Raw genomic sequence first — 19,493 nt, 5'->3', positions numbered from 1 at the left:
TAATCAACATGCCTAAAAAAGGCTCAAAGATCACATTCAAAGATGAAAAGAAAACAATAAAACATCCATTTGTTATATATGCTGATTTTGAAAGTATTTTAGAAAAAATTGATACTGCTTCTCCAGATCCAAAAGAATCATACACAAATAAATATCAAAAACATACTCCTTGTGGTTTTTGTTATTATATCAAATCATCCGTTGGTGATGAATATATCAAGTTAGAGATGTATAGAGGCTCAAATACCCCAGAGGAGTTTGTGAAACGACTAGAAAAAGACTGTGTTCGATTAACCAAGATAATGAGAGAAACCAATAAACCAATGTCCTTAACAAGTAAAGAAAAAAGGGAATTTATAAAAAACAATGTCTGTCATATTTGTGAGGAGAAAATTGGTAAAGGTCTAAAGGTTAGAGACCATTGTCATCTCACTGGTAAATATAGAGGTCCGGCTCATCAAAGTTGTAATATTAATTATCAACTCCCCTCTTTCATTCCTGTTTTTCTTCATAACAACGCTCATTATGATACACATCTATTTATCAAGGAACTCTCAAAGACTTCTGGAAGTATCTCGGCAATTCCAAACACAGATCAGAAATACATTTCATTCACAAAAACAATTCACACATCTCCTATTACTCACATCAGATTTCTTGATACATTTAAATTCATGGCAAGTCCATTGGCTAACTTGGTTCAAAATCTAAAAGAGTTTCCATGTCTTTCAGAGTATTTTTCAGATAAAGATTTACTAACACAAAAGGGAATTTACCCCTATGACTATATGAACTCATTTGAGAGATTCAATGAAACACAACTTCCTTTAAAAGAAAATTTCTATAACAAATTAAATAATAGTCATATATCTGATAAAGATTATGTACACGCACAAAATGTTTGGAAAAAATATAACAGTAAGAATCTTGGTGAGTATCACGATTTGTACCTCAAAACTGATGTGCTTTTGTTGGCTGATGTGTTTGAGGCTTTCAGAACAATCTGTCATTCTGGATATGGATTGGATCCTGCTCACTATTACACTGCTCCTGGATTAGCTTGGAGCACGATGTTGAAAATGACAAAACAAGCTTTGGATTTGATAACCGATGTTGATATGCTTTTGATGATTGAAAAGGCAAAGAGAGGAGGAATTTCACAAGTCTGTTCAAAGAGATATGCTAAAGCAAATAACAAGTACATTCCAAATTATGATCCATCGGTAGAGAGCTCCTACTTGATGTATTATGATGCAAACAACCTGTATGGCTGGGCAATGTCTCAGGCTCTTCCTTATGGAAAACTTAGATGGGTAAAGGAAAAAGATTACAAAAAGGTTTTACAAGATGTATGTATCTCTACACAAAAAGAATTGGATGATTCAAAGGTTGGTTATTATTTTGAGGTCGATTTGAAATATCCAGAGGAACTTCATAACCTACACAAAGATCTCCCATTTGCTTGTGAAAAGGAAATTCCAAAGAAGGAGTGGTTAAGTGATTATCAACAATCATTTAATATAGGTGAATCAACAGAAAAATTACTTACTACATTATATAACAAGAAAAATTATGTTCTACACCAAAGAAATTTGCGACAATATTTATCAAAAGGTCTAAGAGTAGAGAAGATCCATAGGGTTCTAAAGTTCAATCAAAGTCATTGGTTAAAGGGGTACATTGATTTTAATACACAAAGAAGAACAGAGTCAAAAACAGATTTTGAGAAAGCCTTTTATAAATTGATGAATAATGCGGTCTTTGGTAAGACCATGGAAAATGTGAGGAAAAGACAAAATATCAGACTATCAACATCTTGGAAACAAGCATCAAAATTAATTAATAGACCGAGTTTTACTAGAGCTGAGGTCTTTACTGAGAACTTTTGTGCAATCCATTTGATCAAAGAGAGTATTGAAATGGACAAACCTATTTATATTGGAACATCAATTCTTGATTTATCAAAGTCATTAATGTATGATTACTTTTATAATAACTTGAGGAAGAAATCTCAAAATGATGTTAATCTACTTTATATGGATACAGATAGTTTTATTTTGCAAATTAATACTGATGATGTTTATTCAGACATGAAAAAGGACATTAATATCTATGACACTAGTAATTACAGTCCAGAGAGTGAGTTGTTCTCTTCTAAAAATAAAAAGGTGATTGGAAAGTTTAAGGATGAATTAGGAGGAAATGTCATGAATGAATTTGTGGGATTGAGGTCAAAGGCTTATGCTTATAAATACATTGTGAATAACGTTGAAAAGACTGATAAGAAGTTAAAAGGTGTAAAGAAAAATGTTATTAAAGAAACAATAAACTTTAAGGATTATTATAACTGTTTAACAACAAAGAAAGAAGAGTTTAGAAAGATTAATGGAATAAGAAGTTATAAACATAAATTATATTCAGAAGAGGTGAATAAGAAAGCATTGGGGGCTTTTGATGATAAGAGGTTTATTTTAGAAAATGGAATTGATAGTCTCCCTTATGGTTATATAAGTATATAAGTGATAAGTTAAAAAGGGGGGTTAGGGATTTTAACGGGCTACCGCCGCCTTTTTACTATTATATAAATGATAGAACCAAGTACCAACCAGACTAAAGAGTGGAGGTGTAATCAACCTTGGTATATAAATGGTAAACATAACGAATGTGAAAAATATCAAATAGGTATAATTGAAAAGACAACTGGTAAAAAAATTTACAAAACAAATAAGAGAATTAATTTAAATACCAGTGAATTGGGTAAAAAAGATGAAAATATTTTTGAGTGGACGGAAAACTTTGATGGTTGTCAGGAAAATATATACTTTAATTTAAAAATGGTATGTGGCACTGGAGGCGCTCAAACAAGAACATTGAGGGAGGTTTACAATTTTATCTTCGCTCAGTTAAAATATCTTAATAAAGAACCAAACTCAAACATCTTTTTTGTTAATATATTAGATGGTGAAGGGAGTGGCAAGAGAATTAAATTATTTCCCACACATAAACAAATATTTGTAGGATCGATGTTTGAGTGGTCTACTCGGGATCATTGATAGTAAGAGTACCATAAGACCAAGGGGGAATCATTGTTTGAGTGTCAAAAGGCTAAAAGGTTCGTAAAGAGGTGAAAGGAAAATTAACATGTAAGTGAATGGGTCGATGTTTGAGTGGGTCAAAGATAATCTGCCAGATGATATGTAGAAGAAGGATTATAGGTCTATAAGGGAAAACAAATATTTGTAGTGTTTGAGTGGTCTAATAAACAACATTAAGGATAGGTACTATGGACAAAAGGTTCATAAAGATGAGGGTGGGAGAAATAGAGGTGTTAATGGGCAATGAGGTTAAGAGGAAAATTAACATGTAAGTCAATGGGAAAATGAGAGTGTCCCAGAAGCAACATATATACACTACTCTCGTCAGTCGCGATGCACTTCGAATTTGGCACGTGGTGCCACCCAAACACGAGCTCCTCAGATCTGGTGCCACCCAAACACTAGCTCCTCAGATCTGGTGCCACCCAAACACTAGCTCCTCAGATCTGGTGCCACCCAAACACTAGCTCCTCAGATCTGGTGCCACCCAAACACTAGCTCCTCAGATCTGGGGCCACCCAAACACTAGCTCCTCAGATATGGTGCCACGCAAATACTAGCTCCTCAGATCTGGTGCCACCCAAACACCAGCTCCTCATATCTGGTGCAACCCAAACACTAGCTTCTCAGATCTGGTGCCACCCAAACACTAGCTCCTCAGATCTGGTGCCACCCAAACACTAGCTCCTCAGATCTGGTGCCACCCAAACACTAGCTCCTCCGATCTGGTGCCACCCAAACACTAGCTCCTCAGATCTGGTGCCACCCAAACACTAGCTCCTCAGATCTGGTGCCACCCAAACACTAGCTCCTCAGATCTGGTGCCACCCAAACACTAGCTCCTCAGATCTGGTGCCACCCAAACACTAGCTCCTCAGATCTGGTGCCACCCAAACACTAGCTCCTCAGATCTGGTGCCACCCAAACACTAGCTCCTCAGATCTGCTGCCACCCAACCACTAGTTCCTCAGATCTGATGCCACCCAAACACTAGCTCCTCAGATCCTGGTTTGACATCATCGATCGATCGCGGTGTTCAAGTGGAAACGGGCAGAGGTGCGGCGACTCGGCTCTGCCTGCACAAACAAACCAGCACACGCTGGAAATAGACGCTCAACAGGAAGGAAAGCCGTGTTACGGGCATGCCGAGACCCGTGCCCTTTGCGTGGCGGAGCGAACCACGTGCCACCCGCGGTCTATTCCCACCACGTGACCGGAACGATCACCCCGCCGCGCACGAGGGATCCATGGCGGCTCTGAGCTGAATTCCGCTTTAGGCTATGAGCCAGACCCCCCAAATTGACCGGTCGGTACCATACAGATGGAGTAAGGCTCATTGTGATTTTTAGCAAGATATATGTCCCTAGATATTAAAAAAAAGTGATAGCAGTGTATAACTCTCGGCCATCTCTGTGTTATCACCCGAAATATTATTATACGCCTGCTTCGCTTCGCTAAAAAATGTGATATTTGCTAAAATTGGAATAAATATGTTTTTAAGGACCACAGAGTGCCGAGATCGAGATCGAGATCGTATTTGTTCGAGAGATCATGATAAACCTAGAGTGTGGAGCAAGTTTGCATGCATTGTGAAATATAATGTAGCTGATGTTACAAACCTACTTTAGGATACTAGCTAATACCAAAAATTACACTGAGATACCAAAAGTAGTAGACGAATAAACCTAAAATGTTCAAAAGCTATGTTTCGTTCCAAAATATCAAAATTAGGGGGTATGGTTGAACATATTTTGAACTTTGCCAAAATATGTGCCCCAAACAACCACCATATTACAAAGTAATGATATATTCCAATGCAGTGGTTCCTTGCGAAGATTTTGAGGGGTCAAATGTTACTCTGGGAGTTTTCATTTTTGGAATATTGACAAAAATGTACAATGTGAATTCTGAACTCGAAGCGATTTCGACCACTTTTTCACTAAATTTAACATATTTTTTGTCATTATATCAATATTTTGCTAAATAACCCCCACAAATGTTCTATATTTCTATTACTATATTAGTTGGCATCCAGTATGCAAATTATTGGCACTCTGTGGTCCTTAAAAACATATTTATTCCAATTTTAGCAAATATCACATTTTTTGGCGAAGCGAAGCGGGCGTATAATAATGTCTATTATAATATTTCGGGTGATAACACAGAGATGGCCGAGAGTTATACACTGCTATCACTTTTTTTTCATATCTAGGGACATATATCTTGCTAAAAATCACAATGAGCCTTACTCTATCTGTATGGTACCGACCAACCCCCTTGGCTCATAGCCTACTTCCAATCGGGAATGATAAAGGATGGAAACACCAGATGTGAACAATGTCTGCGTCCATCGAACCACGTGTCGTGGGGAACGATGCCGGCTATTCGCTCTGCTCGCACTCACTGTGTGTGTCCGAGGTGGAAGGGGTGGGTAAAATATGGGGGCATGGGGTTGCTATACCCGCACACACGTCGTCAGACAACGCACGAACACACATAAAGCGCATTCACGTGACTCGCTTTGGCACCACTTTCTAACACCAATATGGTCACCTTCACTGCAGACCGTCCAAAAAGCGAATGTAATTTGATTAAAAACGAGCTGATGAGCCCATTGTGAGTATACCGAGTAAAAACGAGCTGATGAGCACATTATGAGTATACTGAGTAAAAACGAGCTGATGAGCACATTGTGAGTATACTGAGTAAAAACGAGCTGATGAGCCCATTATGAGTACACCGAGTAAAAACGAGCTGATGAGCACATTATGAGTATACTGAATAAAAACGAGCTGATGAGCCCATTATGAGTATACTGAGTAAAAACGAGCTGATGAGCCCATTATGAGTATACTGAGTAAAAACGAGCTAATGAGCCCATTATGAGTATACCGAGTAAAAACGAGCTAATGAGCCCATTTTGAGTATACTGAGTAAAAACGAGCTGATGAGCCCATTATGAGTATACTGAGTAAAAACGAGCTAATGAGCCCATTATGAGTATACTGAGTAAAAACGAGCTGATGAGCCCATTATGAGTATACCGAGTAAAAACGAGCTGAGCCCATTATGAGTATACTGAGTAAAAACGAGCTAATGAGCCCATTATGAGTATACTGAGTAAAAACGAGCTGATGAGCCCATTGTGAGTATACTGAGTAAAAACGAGCTAATGAGCCCATTATGAGTATACTGAGTAAAAACGAGCTGATGAGCCCATTGTGAGTATACTGAGTAAAAACGAGCTGATGAGCCCATTATGAGTACACCGAGTAAAAACGAGCTGATGAGCCCATTATGAGTATACTGAGTAAAAACGAGCTGATGAGCCCATTATGAGTACACCGAGTAAAAACGAGGTGATGAGCACATTATGAGTATACTGAGTAAAAACGAGCTGATGAGCCCATTGTGAGTATACTGAGTAACGAGCTGATGAGCACATTATGAGTATACCGTGTAGAAACGAGCTGATGAGCCCATTATGAGTATACTGAGTAAAAACGAGCTGATGAGTACACCGAGTAAAAACGAGCTGATGAGCACATTATGAGTATACTGAATAAAAACGAGCTGAGCACATTGTGAGTATACCGAGTAAAAACGAGCTGATGAGCACATTATGAGTACACCGAGTAAAAACGAGCTGATGAGCACATTATGAGTAAACTGAATAAAAACGAGCTGATGAGCACATTATGAGTATACTGAGTATAAACGAGCTGATGAGCACATTGTCAGTATACCATGTAGAAACGAGCTGATGAGCACATTATGAGTATACTGAGTAGAAACGAGCTGATGAGCACATTGTTAGTATACTGTGTAGAAACGAGCTGATGACCACATTATGAGTATACTGAATAAAAACGAGCTGATGAGCACATTGTGAGTATATTGAGTAAAAACGAGCTGATGAGCCCATTATGAGTACACCGAGTAAAAACGAGCTGATGAGCACATTATGAGTAAACTGAATAAAAACGAGCTGATGAGCACATTATGAGTATACTGAGTAGAAACGAGCTGATGAGCACATTGTCAGTATACCGTGTAAAAACGAGCTGATGAGCCCATTATGAGTATACTGAGTAAAAACGAGCTGACGAGCCCATTATGAGTATACCGAGTAAAAACGAGCTGATGAGCCCATTATGAGTATACTGAGTAAAAACGAGCTGATGAGCCCATTATGAGTATACTGAGTAAAAACGAGCTGAGCCCATTATGAGTATACCGAGTGAAAACGTGCTGATGAGCCCATTATGAGTACACAGAGTAAAAACGAGCTGATGAGCACATTATGAGTATACTGAGTAGAAACGAGCTGATGAGCACATTGAGTATACCGAGTAGAAACGAGCTGATGAGCCCATTCTGAGTATACCGAGTAAAAACAAGCTGATGAGCCCATTATGAGTATACTGAGTAAAAACGAGCTGATGAGCCCATTATGAGTATACTGAGTAAAAACGAGCTGATGAGCCCATTATGAGTATACCGAGTGAAAACGAGCTGATGAGCCCATTATGAGTATACCGAGTGAAAACGTGCTGATGAGCCCATTATGAGTACAACGAGCTGATGAGCACATTATGAGTATACTGAGTAGAAACGAGCTGATGAGCACATTGCGAGTATACAGAGTAAAAAACCAGCTGATGAGCCCATTATGAGTATACCGAGTAAAACCGAGCTGATGAACCCATTATGAGTATACAGAGTAAAAACGAGCTGATTAGCCCATTATGAGTATACTGAGCAAAAACGAGCTGCTCCATCATACTATAATGGAGCCACAACATACTCCAAAGCTCCATTATAGTATGATGATTCCCAATTGGTGCACCCCTTCCCACGCCTCCTCCCCACACGCCCTCTCCCTCCCATCGATCTCCCGATGTCCCTGCTCTCAAATGTTGTACTTATGTGCCTGCCCTCTCTCCCCATATGTCTCCCGCTACCTTTATTTCGTCTTATGTGTCCATTTTTTGTCATTAATGTTAGCTCTTACATGAGCCTCGATCTTGTATACAACAACAAAAAAAACAATTGACGATGACAATCGGAACTCACCCCCACTAATTACCAACCGATAACTAGCCAAGCAGTTGTACTATTTGGCTTTGAAGCATTGAAAGTAACCAAAGTCATTGCACAAAAACTAGAATCCCTTATTTATAGCTGTCACAAAAAGATTTTGTGAATCTTCTGGCCATTTAGAGTGAGCAAGAAAGGAGAAAGGATTAGGAGGTAAAACATCATGGAGGAAATTAAAATGAAGAGGTGGAGATGGATTGGGAATGCATTGCACAGGTTAAACACTCATAGTCATCACCACAAAAAAAGAGTGATCCACTGAAAGCCTGAGGGTCAAAGGAGAGTGGGATGCCCGAGACCTAGAGACCTGGCCGAATACGGTGGGAAAGGAGGTGAGGGAGCTCAAAACCACCTGACCGGCGATCAGTCACTCGGCCCAGGGTAGAGGAATATGGTGCGAGTTCCTCAACAGGTTTGATCAGGTATTACAGGATCGTAAACAAGCAAGTTCGCCATTCCAACATGAAGCCAGGGCTGGAAGTTGGAATTTTGTCAGGTGCCGGCGACAGCTCATCTCTTCTTCACCATGGGGTCATCAACATCCACCAACCAATGCAAGCAGATGGACCACCCAGTTGAAGGTGCATCTGCGGGACGGCCCTGCATGCGAAACACTAGGACGACAGTTTATACCTGGACTAGGATATGAACCCAGGCTAGATAGTTTGGTAACCGCCAGGCCGTTCTGTCAGCCCAAGCAACCTTAACCAGGCAGGAAATATTCTGGTTACCTATATGAGGGGGAAAAGGTACAAAATCGATATTGGTATCGTTAATTAGTGGGAGTGCACAAACTAAGGCTTTTGATAATTTTTGTAAAATAATGTTAGGTCGGTGGGGTAGTGATGACTTTAGACCACGTAGATTTGTATAGGTAGCCTTCTCCGATTGTCGTGTAGAGGCCACCATGTAATAAGTAACTGTTTAGGCCGGATGTCGGATAAGTTGTATATCTGTTCCCATCATGAGGGGGCGGGGCATGTTAACTCGCTTAGGGAATAAGGATAAATTATCCCTTGTACGTCTTACCCTAGGTGATTTATCCTTTGTCTCTTTTGGCACTGCACCATAGACACTAGTTGGAAGTGCCCATTAAATTGCACTAAATAATAATAAAAACCAACTGGAAGTCAGGCATCAAGCACTAGGGCTGACAATCCCGACTGGCAGAAACACATCGGTAAAGGCAAGCCGAGAGCCACGCCCAGAAGGACAGTGATTTGGCGGGAGTTGACCAACAGGAAGGCTGGGGTAAGAAGGGACTCGCTGATTGGCAAAGTACGACCAATGACGTCAGAGCCAGGACTGAGTGTGAATGGTGGAGAGCTGAGCTTGTGGTGTTGGCACTGGCTGATTGGAAGAGAAGCGCCAACGACTTCAGAGGTGGGACGTAAAAACCGCGTCTGGCCAGGATTCTTGCTCTTCTCCCTCTTGCTCTTAGCCATTCTTGTTCTCCTGATCTTTTTGGCCTGCTCACGTTCTGGGTGATGGTGGACGGCTGTGCGCTGACGATTCTACTCTCCTGTCTTGACGTCCTGGACCTCGGACGCGGTTGTGTGCCGGCATCATCTCTTCGTTCCCCTGTTCATCTGGCGTCTGGGACGCAGTTGACAGGAGAGGCGGCGCGTGGACGAATGTACGAGCGCTACAGCGCGAAAGGGCGCAACAAGGCCTGGTTCCCACTAACGCGCGCGCTTCACGAGCAACGTCGCCAGCGCCCCGGATGACTTTTGACGACCCTGACGAGATCCCACCAGTGATCGGAGCTAAGTGCACACACACCCCATTGTTTTCCAGGTTATTCTTCCCTTTGTCTGTGTTCAAGTCTGGTGTGGGGGATGTCCCATTTAGAAACTTAGTTTACCGTCGCGTTTTCTTGGTATCGGCATCCGTTTTAATAAACCTGTTTCTTTTTGTACATTTAGACCCGTTTTGTTTGAGTTTATTTTTCGCAGCTTCGGGAATTGCCGGTGATCACGACAGGTAAGACCCTTCAGTTTTCCCTTCCCTTTCTTCCCCCGTGTATAAAAATCCGCATTTGAACTGAACGCCTCGGAGTAACGCTCGATTGCCTTCCCCGACTCTCCCTGAGAACTGAGAGCAGTCACACGACAATAGTAACAATAGTAATCAATCCTTTACCTATTATTTTGGCAAAAAAAGTAGTGCATGTTGATCCAGGAAAAGTAACGGTCAGCAACCTTTCCTGCCCGATCAGTAATTAGTTGCACTGTGGAAGAGTGAGATATACAACATGTACAACATGCTGTTCATCGTTTAGACCACAGAAGGCTTGTACGCACCAATATAACCCCTGTCCTAACGCAGAACAATGTACAGACAAGAAAATGTCAAAAATTAAATAAAATGCACTCAAATCTAGCAAGGGCTGATGACTCGGACATTTTCCCCAAAGGTGTGGCAATGTCCATGCTCCAGTTTTCACAAGTCTGACAGGTAATGGTCAACACCTGGAAAAAGTTCGCAACCTGGGATATAATGCACACGAACCAAGGGGAACCAAAGTGTGCCCATAACAGGAACACCGTGATCCCAAAATCCCTGAGCGACTCCTCACGGTTTGTAGGAAAGCAATCTTCATCATGCGCATCAAATGTCAAAAATGAACTCGAGCAGAATACTTAATAAATGACATCTTCTTTCAAAATGGCCGTGCTATTACACCGATTCGGGGCAAGTTCCCTTTCTTGTTAATCCCTCTTTCCCGCCTTGCAGTTGCCATATGAAAGAATCCTGCAGCTGTCACTCACGAACAAGGCCTCTGCCTCAAAAGTAACTTGATACACAATTTAAACCTAAACGTTTTTCAGGCACTTTGAACAGAGCCCAGACTGTGGACTACAATGGTGGTACTTTCCACTCGTATTCCTTAATGAGGTGCTTCTGGAGGGAGCAAGTTACACAGGTGTTTCAAATATAACAGCAGAAAGCACCTTCTGATGGGAAATAGGAATTATTGGAAACTTTTTACAATATGGAACCCATTAGGCAGTATGGAGCAAGAGTGACGGTTTCCAACGATGAAAATTAAATAATAATAACAATAATAATGCAGTAATAACTATAATAATAATGCACTTTATACAGGAAATTTATTGTTCCTCATCACATATTCCAGAACTTTGTGAAAGAATAATTTGTTCCCAACTATGTTCATCCTGAGGCTTCAGCTCCACAGGGTTTATTGGCCTACAGGCCTCAAACGATTGGGTTACACGATTATTGACCGAAAAACATAATTTTAAAGTTATTCTTCCCCAAAGAGTTCCTTTATTGTTATTATTATTTATTCTACAAGGGTTCCGACAGACTTGATCTTGCTCAGTGTTTACAGCTACAAGTGCTACCAGGACATGTAAGAATCCAATATGGCGGCCTTGACAATATCCTGACCCAAGTGCTTTCCCTCACAAAGTAGCAACTACAAGTTTTGATTCCTCAGATTTTCATTTATTGAGCGGATCAAAGTCCTGCTCTTTAACTTGTGTGGGCTCCTTCATGAAGATTGAATTGAGGACCATTCAAAATACCTCAGACGGTGTATTTATCAAAATACCACAGGAACACCACAGTTGCAAAAACAGATCCTTGCAACTACAGACCAATCAGCCTTCTCCAAATTATCAGCAAAGTCATGGAATCCATAATTGCTTCGGATATGAAATCTTTCCGAAGCACATGAGCTTCACCCAGCTACGTCCATAACCACTCCACCATCCAGCTACGTCCATAACCACTCCACCACCCAGCTACGTCCATAACCACTCCACCACCCAGCTATGTGCTTAAGCACTCCACCACCCAGCTACGTCCATAACCACTCCACCACCCAGATACGTCCACAACCACTCCACCACCCAGCTATGTGCATAACCACTCCACCACCCAGCTACGTCCATAACCACTCCACCACCCAGCTATGTGCATAACCACTCCACCACCCAGCTATGTGCATAACCACTCCACCACCCAGCTATGTCCATAACCACTCTACCACCCAGCTACGTCCATAACCACTCCACCACCCAGCTATGTGCATAACCACTCCACCACCCAGCTACGTCCATAATCACTCCACCACCCAGCTATGTCCATAATCTCCTCCAATGGCTTGATCTCTGATCATCAATTTGGTTTCAGACCTGGTCACTCTACTCTGGACATGCTGCTTCTGCTTTCTCAACAATGGACGGAGGTCCTCAATGCCAAACAGGAAATTAGAGCTGTCTCCCTCGACATATCACGTGCCTTCGATACGGTCTGGCACCCCGCTCTGCTCACCAAACTCTCCTCCTTTGATATCCATGGAAACCTACACGCATGGCTGGCGGACTTCCTCTCAAGTCATAGTCAACGTGTGGCCCTGAATGGGTTTCTCTCATCTCCTCTTCCTGTTCAGGCTGGAGTTCCCCAAGGCAGTGTTCTGGGCCCTGTGCTTTTTCTGGTCTTCATCAATGATCTCTCTGACTGTCTTGAAAATCCTCTCTATGTCTTTGCTGATGACTCCACTCTCTGCCGCTCCATTCCTCATCCCTCAGATCGGCAGTCTGCAGCCTCCTCACTCTCTGCAGACCTGGACAAAATCACAGACTGGGCAAACAAGTGGAACATGTCTTTCAATCCTGACAAATCTCACACTCTTACGATGTCTCTCCGAAAAGACTGACTGGACAACCCTCCCATCCACTTTCTGAATAATCCTCTCCAAGAAGTTCTGTCGCTCAAGCTTTTGGGTCTCACTATCTGCCATGATCTTTCCTGGGAAAACCACATTTCAAATCTGGCCTCCAAAGCCAGTCGCCGACTGGGCAGCCTCCGTTGTGCGAAGTCCTTCCTTGGCACACCTGAGCTCCTCACCACATACAAGGCTTTCATCTGCAGCTCAATGGAATACTGCTCTCCCTTCTGGGCTGGTGCTCCTGCCTCACACCTCGCTCGTCTTCACGCTGTTGAAACCAAAGCGTTCAGAATCATTGGAATCTCCCGTGATGAAGCGAACTCCGAGGGCCTTTCACTTACTCACCGCAGGCAGGTTGGTGGTCTTTCTGTCTTCTACCCACTCCTCTACGGCCTTGCCCCCCCAGCTCTCTCTGGGCTCTGTCCCCCAAATATTCCTACAGGTCGCACAAGATCTGCCTGCAACCCTTTATGGTTAAACTGCCAAAATCAAGACTCTCTGCTCACCTTCACTCCTTCATTCCTCTTTTCTCCCGCCTCTGGAACAAACTCCCTCACTCTCTTCAATCCCACTCCACCCTCCAGGTCTTTAAAACAGCTGTTCACCACCTTCTCTTATCTTCCCCCATCCAAAACCTTGATCTTTTCTACCCCCACTAATTTCACCCCAAATCCACTTTTTTGAAATACCAACTTCTGTCCTGGAAGTCCTTGGTGTCCTTGTGTTTTATAGTTCTCCCACGCCCCTCCACCCTCTTCCCGCGCCACCTCCCTCCAAGCCCTATCCCTCCCACACATCTCCCGATGTCCCTGCTCTCAAATGTTGTGTTTGTGTGCTTCCCCTTCTATCCCCATCATGTCCACCGCTCCCTCTTTTTATATATTTTGTTTGTCTGTTTGATTTGTTTGTGAAATAAATATTAGCTCTTTCACGAGCCTCGACTCTGTATACAAAAAAAGAAAGAAAAAAAAAGAAGTTATTTCATCATTATAACCTTGCATATAACCTTGTATGCTTCTTACATGGGATTAGGTCCAGTAATCAGTTTATTTTCCAAAGTAAACATTTGCCACATCGTAGAGTTCTGTAACTTTCTAAATATTGAGCAATTGAGTTATTTATTACTTGCAAAATCGAAGATTTTTTTCAAGTATATTGGTCGGTTGCGTTTGTTATTCTGTCTGTTTGTTTGTCACTGGCCGACAGGTCACAATTTTCAACCGATCTTCACGAAACTTCACCAAGTTGTGGAGGTCGTCACAATCGAGAAGCCTACTGATTTTGAGGTCAAAGGTCATCTGGAGGTCATATTTCTAAAATCGCCATTTTTAATCCGATTGACTTGAAAATTGAACAGCATTTGTATATTTCTTCACTAAATTGGGAAACCAACTATTTTTGAGGTCAAAGGTCAACTCAAGGTCAAACTTCCAAAATCATCAATTTTCATCCCATTCACTTGGAGATTGAAAGCATCTGCACATTTATTCACTAAATTGGGAAACCAACTATTTTTGAGGTAAAAAGTCAACTCAAGGTAAAATTTCCAAAATCATCAATTTTCATCTGAAAAACCGTCGATTTTCATCCGATCGACTTGAAAATAGAACAGCATTTGCATATTGCCTCATTGTATAACCACTCTACCACACAGCTATGTCCATAACCATGCTACCACCCAGCTACATCCATAACCACTCCACCACCCAGCTATGTGTATAACCACTCCACCACCTAGCTACGTCCATAACCACTCTACCACACAGCTACGTCCATAACCACTCCACCACCCAGCTATGTGCATAACCACTCCACCACCCAGCTACGTCCATAACCACTCTACCACCCGGCTACGTGCATAACCACTCCACCACCCAGCTACGTCCATAACCACTCCACCATCCAGCTACGTCCATAACCACTCCACCACCCAGCTACGTCCATAACCACTCCACCACCCAGCTATGTGCATAACCACTCCACCATCCAGCTACGTCCATAACCACTCCACCACCCAGCTACGTCAATAACCACTCCACCACCCAGCTACGTCCATAACCACTCCACCATCCAGCTACGTCCATAACCACTCCACCACCCAGCTACGTCCATAACCACTCCACCACCCAGCTACGTCCATAACCACTCCACCACCCAGCTACGTCCATAACCACTCCACCACCCAGCTACGTCCATAACCACTCCACCACCCAGCTACGTCCATAACCACTCCACCATCCAGCTACGTCCATAACCACTCCACCACCCAGCTACGTCAATAACCACTCCACCACCCAGCTACGTCCATAACCACTCCACCACCCAGCTATGTGCATAACCACACTACCACCCAGCTACGTCCATAACCACACCACCACTCAGATACGTCCATAACCACTCCACCACCCAGCTATGTGCATTAAACCACTCCACCACCCAGCTATGTCCATAACCACGCTACCACCCAGCTATGTCCATAACCACGCTACCACCCAGCTATGTCCATAACCACGCTACCACCCAGCATGGGCCTTGCCATTCCACTCCACGCTGCTTGGCGGAGAGACTTGACTCGAGAAATTCTCACAATGTTTGCATTTGATCCCATTTTTACTTTCCATGTTATAAACGATGTCCATCCTGTAAATGAGGAGGGTGGTGCCGCCACTAAAGATATCATTTTATTTCATTGCTTTTTAAAGATGATTCACATTGCTCGCGTCTATTTTCCACAAGCAGAAACACACTTTATCTAACGTCTAACAAGAGATTGCAACCTCGGAGCAAAGAGATATTGATGCTGGTGTTCTCACCAGTTGTGCATCATTCTTGGCACTGATTAATACCGGGAAAATGTTGACGCTGCAGAAAAATCTTTAAAAGACAAAAAACATATTAAAAACCTGATTGGCTGTAAGGAGGATGTGCTGGAACATCTTCATCAAATCTCTGCACTGTCGACTTTCATCATGGCTGCATGGATGGTCATCGTCATGTGACAACAAAACTCCTTTCAATCGCAAGCGTCCGATAATTGTTTTTGAAGAACATGGTTTAAATCTCATTTTCTATGACCAGTTCTACGACCCGAGGGAGCGTTTGTGACGTAATACAGATAGAGAGGTAGGTAGATGCAATACCTGTCCCTGGTGCTGTCGTGGCGGGAGGATGACGTCATTTCCTGAACCTGGAATGGTACACATATAAATCGTAATTCCGTTGTTGACAGACATCATTGCTCTGCAGTGTAAGCAATCCGACACCTCGAACAAATGGAGATTTGTAAATACCCTTGACACACACACACACACACACACACACACACACACACACACACACACACACACACACACACACACACACACACACACACACACACACACACAGAAGTGAAACATGCATTTATTTTACAACAGGTGTTGTTGTTGTTTGTGTGCTTCGCTTCTTCCAAGTACTTTACTACATCTTGCTTTGCAAAATATTACGATGCCAGCAGGAACTCACAGGATATCTGTGCAATGTAAAATAAATGTAAAAATGTCCTCAATTCCCCGTACCCCCTCACAAACCCAACTCCCCCATTCCCTCCTAATTGCTTCTAAATGCTCATCCAAATCGAGTTTAGAACAATCAACTATCCAGGATCCATGCTGCTCCCACCTTCCCCAGGAGACTATTCCATAATAACTCTCTGGATAAAATACCCCTGTGCTTGCTTCCGCCTTTTATCAGAACACAAATGCTCATTAACCTCGTTGCCAAATAACGTTCAAGTACAGTATTAGATATTTACGCCAATGCCATATTATTATCAATCATTACTAGGCCCTGTCCTTAATTTGCCATTCCTCTTCTGCACATTGGCTACCGGTGACATCAAAAGGTCAATGGAAGGATGTTTCACTCTCTGTAATTACAAGGTATGAAACCTGTGGGCCAATTTTATTATGTACATATAACAGTTCACGACTCTGGATATAGGAACGGTCTCCATCCCAATAATGTCCTCTTGAAGAAATCGATGTTCTTTTTGATACTAAACAAACTCTTGGAAGCTTCTTTTGCAGACTCCTTCTTTGAGATTCTCTCAAAACCGAAATCAACATTCCTTTTGATAATGTTTGTGGATAAAAAAGTGGGATGGGGACAAGAGCCGGTGAGGGCGGTGTGCGGCCGACAACCGGAAGGCTTTGCATGCCCTGGGAACACTGCGTTGCCATGGAGTAAGAGCCTTTGTTTGGAGGTAGTTTGCATCACAAACAAGAAAAAGAACAATCGGAGATTGCAAACCCTCGCCAGGATGTATTTTCAGTGGGTTTTAAGGCTTTTGTGTTAAAACAAATATGGCGGCCGAACCACGTGACCGATGACGTCATAATTATCATTAAAAAAAATTCTACAGGTGGAGTTGCACCTATGGTGAAAATTTCCTGCCAATCGGACCAACGGTTGCAGAGAAAATCATATTTATTCTGGTGCGGAAAAACAAACAGACAAACACACAAACAAACAAACACACAAACAAAACACACAAACAAACAAACACACAAACAAACAAACACACAAACAAACAAACGCAATGCCCTCTCCTCGGGTGAGGGTAACTAGAATGGCACTTGGTAGAGCGCACACCTGTGCCTGGCTGAACAGGTTGTTTTGGATCTCACTGATAGGCCGGATCTGGGTCTGGACCTGAACCAAAATCTAATTGGCTTGTTCTCGTCACCTGACCGACTCGTCAACCAAATTTCAACCAAAATCCGTCCACAACTTTTTCAAATGCCCTGTTCACAGACAGAGAGAGAGCCGAGGTGTAAACATAACCTCCGTCTACCTGTCCGTGGCGGAGGTAATAAACCGATAAAGGTGCCACAACCTCTAATAGCCAAAAAGAGGTGATCAGCACTTTGTTTTTGCAGCACTTATTTTTAAAGGTATGCAATTGGTTGACAACTGGTCTCTTTTGGTGGAGGTGTTTAGCAAAGTAAGGTGAACCACGTGCTTGTGTAAAGAGAACATTAATCACCCAGGAATCCCCTGATAAAACGTGTCTCAACAGCGGAGGTGATTTCAGACTTGGAACATTCCATTTTCCAGAGAAAACATGTTTAAGGCTCACTAAACCCTGTGATAGGGCCTGCCACATTGCCTAACAGGTATTCACCTGTAAGCTGTCTAGGCCTGGGTTCAAATCTCGTCACAGCTATAAACTGTCATCCTGGGATTCTGTAAGCAGGGCAAGGCCTCATCAAGGCCAGAAGTGCTGTCTGCCTCAAACGGTCGTTTGTTGGTGCCAAAGACCCCGCAGTGTTTTTCATGAAGAGTTGGTGAGTTATCTGGACAAAAAGGGACAGACACACACACACAAACACACCGTGGTGACCATGCCAATACCCCCCCACAATGTGGGTTAAGGGAGGCCTTCGATTAGCAGTGGACCATCATGAGAAGACCTTCGATTAGCAGCGGACCATCATGAGAAGACCTTCGATTAGCAGCGGACCAACATGAGAAGACCTTCGATTAGCAGTGGACCATCATGAGAAGACCTTCGATTAGCAGTGGACCAACATGAGAAGACCTTCGATTAGCAGTGGACCATCATGAGAAGACCTTCGATTAGCAGTGGACCAACATGAGAAGACCTTCGATTAGCAGTGGACCAACATGAGAAGACCTTCGATTAGCAGTGGACCAACATGAGAAGACCTTCGATTAGCAGTGGACCAACATGAGAAGACCTTCGATTAGCAGTGGACCAACATGAGAAGACCTTCGATTAGCAGTGGACCAACATGAGAAGACCTTCGATTAGCAGTGGACCAACATGAGAAGACCTTCGATTAGCAGTGGACCAACATGAGAAGACCTTCGATTAGCAGTGGACCAACATGAGAAGACCTTCGATTAGCAGTGGACCAACATGAGAAGACCTTCGATTAGCAGTGGACCAACATGAGAAGACCTTCGATTAGCAGTGGACCAACATGAGAAGACCTTCGATTAGCAGTGGACCAACATGAGAAGACCTTCGATTAGCAGTGGACCAACATGAGAAGACCTTCGATTAGCAGTGGACCAACATCCACTTGAAAAAACAAAATGTGATACCGAAGGCTTTACAAAGATGTTGCCAATAAATTATTCATATAAATGGTGAAACTTTGAACCAACTTAAGATCATATGTAAACTACATGAGTGATTGAAGCAGTGCAGGACACACCCGAGATCAACTTAATAACAGATATTTACTTGGTCGCAGACATTACGGAAAACATGAGGATGAGGCTTCTAAAGGATCTCTGCTGTCTGCCATGGATGGTGCTCTGTTGGAGTAAGAGCTCATTGAAGTCCACCTGTGCAAGGAGGGAGATGGCGGGAGGAGGTAGGAACTAAAGAGTGAGAAGGTATGCTCTCTACCAAGTGGCGTTCCAGCTTCACCCCTGTTTGTCTGTTTGTGAGCAGGATAACTCAAAATGTTTGTCTGTTTGTGAGCAGGATAACTCCAATTGTTTGTCTCTCTGTGAGCAGGATAACTCAAATTGTTTGTCTGTGAGCAGGATAACTCAAACTGTTTGTCTCTCTGTGAGCAGGATAA

Source organism: Myxine glutinosa, chromosome 2 (genome assembly GCF_964187855.1).
Source record: "Myxine glutinosa chromosome 2, kmMyxGlut1.1, whole genome shotgun sequence".
In the NCBI taxonomy this organism is placed as follows: domain Eukaryota; kingdom Metazoa; phylum Chordata; class Myxini; order Myxiniformes; family Myxinidae; genus Myxine; species Myxine glutinosa.
The sequence above is the reverse complement of the archived record's forward strand: the minus strand, read 5'-3'. Positions refer to the sequence as shown.